The sequence below is a fragment of the Ceratotherium simum genome, chromosome 5 (genome assembly GCF_057802395.1).
Source record: "Ceratotherium simum simum isolate JZ-2026a chromosome 5, ASM5780239v1, whole genome shotgun sequence".
NCBI lineage: Eukaryota > Metazoa > Chordata > Mammalia > Perissodactyla > Rhinocerotidae > Ceratotherium > Ceratotherium simum.
In genome coordinates, this window is record NC_141904.1 from 49,838,655 (window position 1) to 49,851,817 (window position 13,163).

The following is a 13,163-nucleotide window of genomic DNA, read 5'->3' on the forward strand; positions in this document are numbered from 1 at the left end:
AAAAGAAAGAGGAGAAATTACAACAGATACCACAGAAATACAAAGGATTATAAGAGAATACTATGAAAAACTATATGCAAACAACAACAAATTGCACAATCTAGAAGAAATGGGTAAATTCTTAGATTCATACAACCTCCCAAAACTGAACCAAGAAGAAATAGAGAATCTGAATAGACCAATCACAAGAGACTAAAACAGTAATCAAAAACCTCCCCAAAAATAAAAGTCCAGGACCAGATGGCTTCTCCGGAGAATTTTACCAAACATTCAAAGAAGGCATAATACCTATCCTTCTCAAACTATTCCAAAAAATAGAGGAAGATGGAACACTTCTTAACACATTCTATGAGGCCAATGTCACCCTGATACCAAAGCCAGACAAGGACGATGCAAAGAATGAAAATTACAGGCCAATAATGCTGAAGAACATAGATGCACAAATCCTCAACAAAATATTGGCAAACCAAATATAGCAATACATTAAAAAGATCATACACCATGACCAAGTGGGATTTATACCAGGGACACAGGGATGGTTCAACATCTGCAAATCAATCAACGTGACATACCACATTAACAAAATGAGGAATAAAAACCACATGATCATCTCAATAGATGCAGAGAAGGCATTTGATAAGATCCAACATCCATTTATGATAAAAAAACCTCAACAAAATGAATATAGAAGGAAAGTACCTCAACATAATAAAGGCCATAGATGACAAACCCACAGCCAACATCATACTCAATGGGGAAAAACTGAAGGCCATTCCTCTGAGAACAGGAACAAGACAAGTGTGCCCACTATTGCCACTCTTATTCAACATAGTACTGGAGGTTTTGGCCAAAGCAATTAGGCAAGAAAAAAGAATAAAAGGAATCCAAATAGGCAACGAAGAAGTGAAACCGTCACTATTTGCAGATGACATGATTTTATATATAGAAAACCCTAAAGAATCCATTGGAAAGCTATTAGAAATAATCAACAACTACAGCAAAGTTGCAGGGTACAAAATCAACTTACAAAAATCAGTTGCATTTCTATGTGCTAATAAGGAACTAAGAGAAAGAGAACTCAAAAAAAATAATCCCATTTACAATCACAACAAAAAGAATAAAATATCTAGGAATAAATCTAACCAAGGAGGTGAAAGACCTATACAATGAGAACTATAAGACATTATTGAAAGAGATAGATGATGACATAACGAAATGGAAAAATATCCCATGCACATGGATTGGAAGAATAAACATAGTTAAAATTTCCAAATTACCTAAAGCAATCTACAGATTCAATGCAATCCCAATCAGAAACCCAATGACATTCTTCATGGAAATAGAACAAAGAATCCTAAAATTCATATGGGGCAACAAAATACCCTGAATAGCTAAAGCAATCCTGAGAAAAAAGAACAAAACTGGAGGCATCACAATCCCTGACTTCAAAATATACTAAAAAGCAATAGCAGTCAAAACAGCATGGTACTGGTACAAAAACAGACATACATATCAATGGAACAGAATTGAAAGCACAGAAATAAAACCACACATCTACGGATAGCTAATCTTTGACAAAAGAGCTAAGAACATACAATGGAGACAGGAAAGTCTCTTCAACAAATGGTGCTGGGAAAACTGGATAGCCATATGCAAAAGAATGAAAGACCATCTTCTTTTGCCGTACACAAAAATTAACTCAAAATGGATCGGAGACATGAAAGTGAGACCTGAAACCGTACAACTAGTGGAAGAAAATATAGGCAGTACACTATTTGGCGTCGGTCATAAAGGGATCTTTTCAAATTCCATCTCTATTTGGAAGAGGGAAACAAAAGAAAAAATAAATAAGTGGGAGTTTATCAGATTAAGGAACTTCTACAAGGCAATGAAAGCAGGATCAAAATGAATAGACAACCCACCAGCTGGGAGAAAGTATTTGCAAATCATATATCTGACAAGGGGTTAACTCCATAATATATAAAGAACTCACACAACTGAACAACAAAAAAACAAACAGCCAGACCAAAAAATGGGCAGAGGATATGAACAGATACTTTTCCAAGAAAGATATACAGATGGCCAATAGGCATATGAAAAGATGTTCAACATCAGTAATCATCAGGGAAATGCAAATCAAAACCACACTAAGATATCACCTTACACCTGTTAGAACGGCTATAATCACCAAGACAAAAAACAACAAATGTTGGAGAGGTTGTAGAGAAACAGGAACTCTCATTCACTGCTGGTGGGAATGCAAACTGGTGCAGCCTCTATGGAAAATAGTATGGAGATTCCCCAAAAAATTAAAAATAGAAATACCTTATGATCCAGCTATCCCACTACTGGGCATCTACCCAATGAACCTTAAGTCAACAATCCAAAGATGCTTATGCACCCACATGTTCATTGCAGCATTATTCACTACAGCCAAGAAGTAGAAGCAACCCAAGTATCACTCGACTGATGATTGGATAAAGAAGATGTGGTATATATATAAAACGGAATACTACTCAGCTATAAAAAAAAGACAAAATTGTCCCATTAGCAACAACATGGATGGACCTGGAGGGCATTAGGTTAAGCGAAATAAGCCAGAGAGAGAAAGACAAACACCGTATGATTTCACTCATATGTGAAAGATAAACTAACACAGGGACAGAGAGAACTGTGTGGTTGCCACCAGGGGCAAGCGGGTTGGGGGGTGGGCACCAGCGGTGAAGGGAGGCATTTATATGGTGACTGACAAACAATAATGTACAGCTAAAATTTCACAATGCTATAAACTATGAAGACTTAAATTAAAAAAAAAAGTGGTCAGAGTACACAGGAGGTCAATTGCCCCAGGGAGATGACTCCTAAGGTTTCCCCCTGTTGGTGCAGATGTCAAGGCCACTGAAGTCAGTGGGGGCAGCCTCAGTGGGTTGAGGGCACAGAAGCCAACCACAGTGAGTGGAGGAGAGAGCAAGAGGTATGGAAGAGGGGAGGCAATGAGTGTGGAGGAGGAGGGGCTTTTCCTGTCCCCAAACCTCCGCTGCACCACAGAGGGAGACTGGGTTTGTCAGGTAAGGTCCTTGTGGACTCTGCCCTTGACCTCCTCCTCTGAGGTCTCAAGAGTTAGTTTGGGGACCCCCAGAGGGGACAGGGCACTCCTGATCAGCCTCAAGGAGGCAAAGGAAAGGGAAATCTGAGGAGTCTAGAAGCCTGAGAGCCATAGCTCTTCTATCTGTGTGGCCCTGGGCAGGTGACCTTTCTGGGCCTCAGTCTTCCTATCTGTGACATTGGGAACAACACAGCCTACTTAAGGGATTGGTCTAATGTTTTGGTTGGATAAGGCAGGTAGGGGACCTCAAAAGGGACTGAATCTGAATCAGGGAGGATGAGAGACTCAAAGGAGACACTAGTTAGTGTGGGTCACTCGCAGGACACAGGGCTGGGGGTTATGTGTCAGAGCAGGGACTGAGAGAGACATGTGGAATCTCCATCAGAGGAGGATGAGGTAAATAAGATGCAGCACATCCACACAGACCACTTCCTGAGAGTACAAAAGTGGCCATGGTCCAGACGCCCCTCTCCACTAGCCCTCTGCCATCTGGCCACCAAAAGCAACGGGCATGGTAGGGCGGGGGATCCTCCAGACTTCCTCTGTTGTGGCTGAGTGATGCCTGTGCCAGTCAGATCCCAAAAGTCATGTCCCCCGGCCTCCACAGGTCTCTAGCCTCAGCCTGAGGGTGGGGGCTGTCCTGGTTCCTGGTGTCCCACCAGTAGCCCCCAGTTCTTCTATGTTCTACTCTGCATCTGTGTTGTCCCCATGCAGAGCAGGGCAGGACGCTGGGGCTGTATTGTGACTTTCAGGGGTTCTAGGTACTTTTGCCTTCAGGGGACCCTTCATCCATAAAGAAGTATGATAAGAAAATTTTTTCACATTTAAGTATATGGGGAAGTCATTCTGGTCTGATCTGGCCTGAACGTTATGTGAACTAAAGAAGCCTGACTCATGACCTGTCAATCACACATTGTACATCTACTGTAACCATGAGAGGAAAGGATGCATTCCAACACTACCCTACAGTAAAAGAACATACTCTTTGAAGATAAAAATTAATGCTTCCCTTCTTGTGACACCAGATGAATCTCCCTTCCCAGTGCACCAGGATCATGTTGACCCACTGTGTATGCTAATCTGTAAACAAAATACCTCCTTTAAACCTTGAGAAAAAGAAAAAAGCACCCCTGTCATGCTTGATGTATGTTCTTTGTTCTGAAATCATATAAACTGTGCTGAAAACCATGCTTCTCCGATTGCTTTCCTCCTTGGTGAAGACTGCACTTCTGGGCTAGTCCTCAGCTTGCCTCGAGTAAAATCTCTCTCATTATAGGTTGATTATTGATTATTTGTGTCAGCAAGTATTAAAAACTACATTTTCAAACTTCATTGGTATAAAGATGAATATAATTGAGGCTGGACTTAATGCTATGCATTCATTGCTATTATAGTCATTTTTATCTTCTGATTTTAAAAGGAATTAAAACTTTTGTGTATCCCTAAAAGTATCATGGACCCTGGGCACTGTGTCTACTGTGCCTAATGGATATGTTGGCCCTGGGGAGAGGGTGTTCCTGGTAGCACTGCGGGTACCCTGGCAGGCAAATGCCTGGTGCTGTCTGGGGATGTTGGGCACTTGCTGGTGCTGCTCTTCATCGCCCCCACTGGCCATCTGTGGGTACTGCAGGGCACACAGAAGGGCTAACGGGGGCCAAGAAGGCACCACCCTTGGTGCTTCTCTGTCCTGGTGTCTTGGCAGGTAGCAGGCTAGGAGCTGGGGTTTCCCTGGGCTACTCGATCCTCTCATCTCCATTTCTGTTGACCCTCATCTCTATTGAATGAGATTTTGTTAAAACCTGAATCTCACCTCTTCTGAGCATTGGTAACATCAATTTTTGTCAGTAAAACTGAGAGCTAGCTGTTATACTGCTCTTGTTCTGTCCTATCACAGACAAGGAAATGAAGACACAGAGAGGTTATTTAAAGCTGAGGTGGCAGAGCTGGAATGGGAGGCCAGGCAGCCTCCACTACACCCTGGGCCTCCTCCTGTCCTGCCCGAAGATCCAGGTGTGACCTCATTAAATATGACAGTGCAGTAACGGATTTTCCAGGCTGCATAGATAACAGAGATATTGAACAGACAACAATCTCAAGCAGCATTATAAAGGCTGGATGGTTAAAAAACCTTTTTATTTGGAAATCACTTCAAATTAAAAAAAAATTATACAAAAAACATCAGTATTCCCTTTACCCAGATTCACTGTCCTCGACATTTTACGTCATATACCTTATCATTTTCTCTTTCTAAACACACACACACAGACACACTTTTTTCAGGACAATTTGTGGGAAAGTCACATACATCATGGTATTTTACCCTTAAATAATTCCGTGTATATTTCTTAAGAATAGTGATAGCCTCTTATATAACTACAGAGCAGTTACCAACTTTATAAATTTATATAGATGTAACACTTTTTCCTATATGCTGGCCCTATTCCAATGTTGTCAGTTGATAAAATCATGTGCTTTACAATGTTTTTTCACATCCAGTCCTGGATCCATCCTAGTGTCAGGCATTTCAGGGAGTTGTCAGTTCTCATTAGCCGCCTTCAGTCTGGAACATTTCCACAGCCTTCCATATCCTTTTGTTCTCTAAAAAATTTCTCTGTGTGTGTGTGTGTGTGTGTGTGTGGTCATCATGCAGTGTTTGTGAGGGTACGGGTGTGGACATTGGTTTGGGGTGTATGTGTCTGTGTGTGTGTGTGCTGCACATGGTTGTGTTGGGGTGTCTGTGGCTGTATGTGTGTGTGATGTGTGTGAGTATGGGTTGTGTCTGTATGTGAGGTTGTATATGTGGAGTGTGAGTGTAGGTTTGTGACTATGATGTGTATGTGTCAGGGTGTGTCTGGGATGTGTATATGGGGTTATGTCCGGGTGTGTGTGTGTGGGTTTGTGAGGGGTTTATGAGTGTGAGTGTGTCTGGATGTGTGGGGATATGTGAGTGGAGTGTGTGTATGTGGATTTCTAAAGCGTGTGTGTGGATGTGTAAGTAGGATGTGTGTGTTTGGGGAGTGTAAGTCAGGGTGTGCGACTGCGTGAAAAGTGTAAAAAGTGTGTGCGTGGGTGTGTAAGTCACGGGTGTGTATGTGGGATGGATGAGTGGGTGTGCATGTGTGTAGGGGGTTTTCTGAATGTGGGCCACCAGGCTTACACGTGAGTGTGAGGGTGTATGTGTCAGCGTGGGTGTGTGTTTGTCAGTGTGGTTGTGTGGGTGTTTGTGGCAGTGTATTTGTGTGTGATTTATATAAAAATTTTTTTATATAGTCCCTTTAATCTCCAAAAAAAATATATATAGTCATTAAAAATATATTTTAACCAGCATAAACAGAAATAGTGTTTTATTGACTCATTATTCCCAAGGGAAGGGTACAGCTGTAACAAGGTCTTAGGGGCAAGAATTTGATTGCAGAAAAGACTAGAGGTAAGTAACAAATAACAGGAAGGTAATGCTTATCCAGTTACTGAATGGTGTACCATTAAAATGATTTTTAACATTTATTTGACTTGTGTTAAAATTTACAGAAAAATATGAAGAAAAGTACCAAAAAAAGAGCTCATATTCTTACCCAGAGTCACCTTGTTAACATTTTGCCCATTTGCTTTATCCCTTTTCTCTCTCTCTCTCTCTTTCTCTCATTGTTTTAAATTGTTCCCAGGATTTCGGGTTACTCAGGTATGGTGAGGCCAACAGATCAGGAGACCAGTGAAAAGAGAGCTTATTACTCCCAGTTCCCTGGAGGAGGGAGGCATGTCACACCATTCTGGGCCACAGGAGAGTCAGTCAGAGGCAGAGAGAGTGAGAGGCACTGCAGGAACCCCTGTATTATGGTTTTTCAGGCAAGGAATGGGCAAGGCAGGGCAAAGGGGTGACCAGGTTAAAGATTCGAGAGTTAGAATAATTTCTGTGGGCTGGGGCAAGTAGGGGCTGCCCCAGGTTGTCTAATTTTTGGTCCCAGGTGGTGAGGACAGGAGGTTAAAGGCTCACCCGCGGAGGAGGTGGGGGTGGGGATGGCTAGTTCCCCTGTGAAAGGCCTGCTTGAGAAAGAGTGCTTGCTGGCTCTGGGAATCCACTCTCCCTGGGAGGGGCAGTCCCTCCCTAGTCAGCAAGGCCCCAGATGGGAAAACAGCACTCACAGAGAGTAGAAAACTTGGTAAACACAGGACCACTTATGTTTAGTGTAAGCTGTGACATATCTGGGTTATGTCAAAACATAACCAGACATCATGTAGCTATTTCTTATTCATGAATTTCTACGTTGTTTATTTTCCCTCCCTCTTTTTCTGTCTTCTTTTGGATTGCTTTTATGATTATGGTTTATGTCTACTTTTAGCTTACTATTTATACTTCCATCTAAAATATTTTTAAGTGGCTGTCTTAGGGTTTACAGTAAATACCTGTAATTAATTACATCTGTATTCTGATAGCACATCACATTAACGTGTAGTGGAAGGATCTTCCAAGAATATACTGGCAACATTGTCCACTGTTTTCACTGCATAAATGATGTCTTGTTGGTTGGCAAGACGGAGGTTTCCAGCTTAGCCTCTATCTTCTGTGACACCAACAGTCAGCAGGAGTGACTGATAAATCACAACAAAGCTCACAGGCCTGTTTGCCAGGTAAAGTTTCTTGAATAATGTAGGTGGATTCACAAAACCGAACCCCTCTGGCAGTCAAAGAGAAACTGGCTTCCTTTTACAGAGTAAAGAACTCTTGGTTCCTGGTACTAAAACCAGCGCTGTGTGCCAAACTTGTAACCCCTGTTAAAAGTTGGCCCTTGTTTGTCTGGGAGTAAAAAAGGCCACCCTCCACGGGCTCTGGCCCTCTTGCTTCTGCATCGGCTCTCTGACTGCTCCTCTCCAGGCTAGTGATGGTGCTTCATGGCTGTCTTTTTAGGTTAGAAAGGTGCCGTTTCCGCTGACAGTAGCCCTACCGTGGTCCTTGAAACTAATGTGTGTTATCTCATTTGATGGACATTCCCCACACCCAGATAGCTGATCCTGCTGAATGCATTGTGGAAACAGATGTTCTAAGTATGAATAATGCTTCTCCTGACTGTAAGGGATGCTGCCATTGGGGAAAGGCCAAGGTTAGGACAGTGGCAGTGGGACAAGTGCAGAACTGGGAACCTTCTAGGATCCCTCAGCCCAGCCTCGTGGTGGCAGCAAAACAGTGTAGAAGACAAGGGTGGATGGAGGAAGAGACCACCACACACCAACTAAAGAGCTGGTAGGTGCAGAAGTGCATAAAGAAACCACCCAACAGGCTGTATAGGCAGAACCTCCGCTCAGTCCAATTAATCCTAAAGAGCCTTTAAATTACAAGTGTGGGTGACTGATAGTTATACAATCTGGAGCCTGTGGCAGAAGGATGTACCCACTAGGCAATGATCCCCCTGTGGATAGGGACACAGCGCTTGCCTGACACTGCCACCTATTATAGCCTATTTCACAGGTAATTACTGGCTTGTTATTGGGTGTTAGCAGACAGTGAGAGACTTAAGAAAGCAACAGCAGGTATTGTTATGGCCTGACATCCCTATCATGGGATGGGTAAAAAATGAAAACACCAACAAAATGGATATTGCCCAGGAAAGAAGTAAACCACGTTAGTGGAGTCCAACATCTACAGGAATATGTGGTGAGTCACCTTCCAGATGCGGCTAGCTCAGATGTGGGGTCTGTGCCAGAGCTTCTTTGTAGCTTTGGTACACCAAGTTTCCTGAAGGTGCCTAGTCCTGATTTGTGGATGGATTAAGTTCAAGGCAGATGGGTGTGCTAGGCCCCACCAGCTGTTCAGTCTCAAAGAAATCTGCTTAAAACTGTGCATGAAAAATGGCACTCTGCTCAATGGGCAGAGTTGTGGGCTACGGGGCTTGCCCTGGAAAACACCCCCTAAAATTCACCTTGTTCCATTTTTCACTGACTCATGGGAAGTAGACAATGGACTGGCAATGTGGTCTGCTGCCTGGGAGTGGGACAACTGGATGACCAAGCCTCAGTCTTTGTTAGGACAAACATTATGGCAACAGATTGCACCGGACCCACAGCCCCTGCTCATGACTCATATGGATGCCCCTGGAAAAGGAGCATTCAAGGATATACAGCGATGGAATCAACAGTTAATCAAACCTACACTTCTCAGGTAAGGACCACAGCCATGGGGATATACCATCACACAGGGCATGGTCATACATCTACAAGTCAGCATTGGGCCCCAAAATATGGTGTAGTGATTCCAGCACATGAGGCCAAGGAAGCCTGACAAATGTGCCTGACTGCCACCTCCACACCTGAGTGACAAAGGGAACGTAACCAGGGGTGCCTTCCCTGTCTGCACTGCATACATGGGCCATACTATTCAAGGACTCTTAGATGGACTATGTTGCATATGTGGATTCCCTAAGCACATCCAGTCAACAGTCATTCTGCCTTATAGTAAAAACTACCCAGAGTGCATAGCTACTTGAAACCCTCACTGGACATTTTCTGCCCAGTATCATCTGCAAGCAGTTGGTGCCATAGAAAGATGGAATGGACTCTTAAAGGAAAAACTGAAAAGGATAACTGGACAAGTAGGCTCAGCTCCCAGTGGAGCACACACTTAAGAAAGGCAGTTTGGGCTCTAAATGTGCCAATATCCTGGAAGGGTACCTTCTATTTAAATAGAATGTTTAATTATGAGGTTAGGGAATGAGAGAGGAGGCCCAGACTGGCCGTTAAGACACTCAAACCACAAAAATAATCCTTCCCCCCACTACTTTTTTCTTCCTATGCCTACCCCTGGAAAATCACACTACTAGAATCTGCAAGTTGCAAAGAGGAGCCAGGTGGTGGGTGACTCTAACCTAGTGCTAATTTTGCTCCCTGACTATGCTTGCTGGGATTTGGGAAGTTATGGGTATTGATAATAACGATCATGAATATGAGGTGACAGCTCCTAAGGTGGTCCTGCTGGTGTGACTCCCACAGCAGAAGGTAGGAGATGTTCTAGGATGGGGCAGTGTACATAAGGAAGAAGCTGCTAGATACCTGGGGATAAACTTGGGCATATGTTGTGTGTTAGACATGGGGAGGACTGGAGAAAGGGTGACATGATTTCTGAAGGGGCTGGTCACACAGATCACTTGGCTGTGGAAGAAGAGCCACAACCCTGGCTGACGGGAATAGAATGCCTTAGACTCAGAGAGGTCAAGGGTGGGAAGAGGGACCATTAATCTCTCTCTCAGCTTTCGTTTGTGGGACATTGGCCGATTTAACCTAGACTGCTACTACCATCCTCAACTTGATCAATGGCCAGTGAAGAATCTCAGTCTAAGAACTCTTAGAAAGCTTCCAACAACTGCTGACTCCAGGAGTGAACAGTCTCCACTAATGATGACAGAACAAGGTGAACTTTCTGAACACTGTTATGGTTTTCTTAAGCCTCATCTGTAATTTTTGAACTCTTTTATCTGTTCTGCACAGACTGTAGCAACTGTTCTAAGTTTAACTGATTGTTGGACCCTGCCCCCACATCAGCAAAATGCCGCTGCTGAGATTGCTACTACTTCATACGTGAATGTCAGGTCTCTCCTTGCCTGCAATACACAAACTACTCTAAACTCTCTCTTGTGCTGATAAAAAGTTGCATTGCCCTAGAATTCTTGCAGGCTATTCGAGGCAGGGTATGTGCAGTTGCCAGCCTCTTGCTGCATCTGGGTTAATAATATACTTAACTGATTTGTCTCCAGTTGGGGAGCCTGGCTACAGTCCATATTCCAAATGGAGCAGATCATCCTACTGGGAGTCATAGTGATGATCACTCTCATCTGATGTTGCCTAAGACATATGGGACAGTTTTCATCCAAACCCCTACCAGTACAATTAACAAGAGTATCTAATGGGGTGGCCTATGTTTCTAAAACAATTCTTAGTTGGATATGTGAAAGGTTGGGGTATAGAGCTGTAGGGCAATGGGTTGTCAACTCAAAAAGTAAATTGTCCAGTTGTTTTACCTGCAAAAGGAGTTTATTTAGGAATAGACAGAGGAATTGCAATTTGAGATATGCAGGCTATGGGGGATCATAGGGAAATCCAGAGAAACAAAGGAAGAGCTTCCTTTTATAGAGGAAAAGGGGGGGAGGGGCTGTAATAAACAAAGAATCCATTGGAGGAAACTGTAAGTCCAAAATGTAAGGGTTTCTCATTGGTTTGACTGCAACAGTCTCATGGGCTGGGCTGTTGCCTGGCAGGGAGAGAATTCTTCCTTCCTTCTGCTGTGTAGTAAAGTAGTAAACATCTTCCAGTCCAGATGCAGGTGAATATCTCTTCCTGTTTGGAGTGATTAATGATGTATGATAGAGCGTGAGAGCTCCCCCTACATCCTTCCCTACTCCAATTTAGTTCAGGTTTCTTTTATTAATTTCACAGGCTCTACCCTAGTGACTTTGCTTGTGTCCATATAGACCTTGCAGGCAAGGCTTGAACTGCAGGTAATTGGAGTCTTGGCAGCACACTTTGTGATCCTCCTGGAACAGGAGGGCCTGGGAGGCTTGTGAGGAGCTGCTTAGATGCCATCTTCCTATCTCTCTCAGGAGAGTTTTATGAGGTATGCAGCTTTTTGCCCCAGCTCCCCTCAAGGTATAGCTGTAAACTATAAAACCACTCATCTGCAGTCTAGAATTGGCTCCTGAACTAAAATGTGTCCTATCATTTGTGATGAAGTCATCTGGTCCCTTTTATTTTGGTGTCATCTTGTATAAGGGCCTTGGGGAGCTAGCACCTTTGGCCACTTTTCCTTTTGCTGTCCACTTAAGTAATAAATAGCCAGAATCTAAAAAAGATTCATTGTTACTTAACCTGCCAAATCTATCAGGGCTTTGCCTTGGTTTTATGCTTGACGGATATCACAAGAGATTGGATACAGAAGCAGATAGGGAATTCAGCTTCTTCTTTTAAGTTGGACATTAAAGAAATTTGCAAAAATGTAAAACAATGCCTCTTTTGTCACTAAATTTTTTTAAGGAAAATATAGATATTTTTCATAAAAATATATTATTTATGTTAACAAGTAATGGGTTTGTTATTGTTTTAAAAATGAATTAATATATAAATATCTAAAATTTCTGCACTGAAATATTTACTATAGTAAATAGCAATTGATCTAGTTCACATAAAAAAAGCTCCTTGGGGTCCTCCATAATTTTTTAATGAAAGTAGATCCCTATCCTATACCACTCACAAAAATTAACTCAAAATAGATTAAGGACTTAAATATAAGCCCAGAAACCATAAAACTCCCAGAAGAAAACACAGGGAAAAAACTCCTTGACATGGGTCCTGGCAACAATCTTTTGAGTATGACACCTAAAGCACAAGCAATAAAATAAAAAATAAACTATATCAAACTAAAAAGCTTCTGCACAGCAAAAGAAATGATTAACAAAATGAAAAGAGAACCTACGGAATGGGAAAAAATATTTGCTAACCATATATCTTACAAGGGATTAATATTCAAAATACATAATATTCAAAATATCATACAACTTAATAGCAAAAACCCCCAAATAATCCAATTAAAAAATGGGCAAAGGAGCTGAATAGATATTTTTCCAAAGAAGATATACAAATGGCCCACAGGTACATGAAAAGATGCTCAACATCACTAACCGTTAGGGAAATGCAAATCAAAACTGCAAAGAGATAACACCTCATGCCTGTTAGAATGGCTATCGTCAAAAAGACAAGAAACAACAAATGCTAGCAAGGATGTGGAAAAAAGGGAGCTCCTGTGCACTGTTGGTGGAATTGTAAATTGGCACAACCACTATAGAAAAGAGTATGGAGGTTCCCCAAAAAATTAAAAATAGAACTACCATATGATCCAGCTATTCCACTTCTGGGAACATATCTGAAGGAAATGAAGACACTATGTCAAAGAGATATCTGCACCCCCATGTTCATAGTAGCATTATTTACAATAGCCAAGACATGGAAACAACCTAAGTGTCCATCGATGGATGAATGGATAAAGAAGTTGTGGTATATATGTATATATACACACACACAG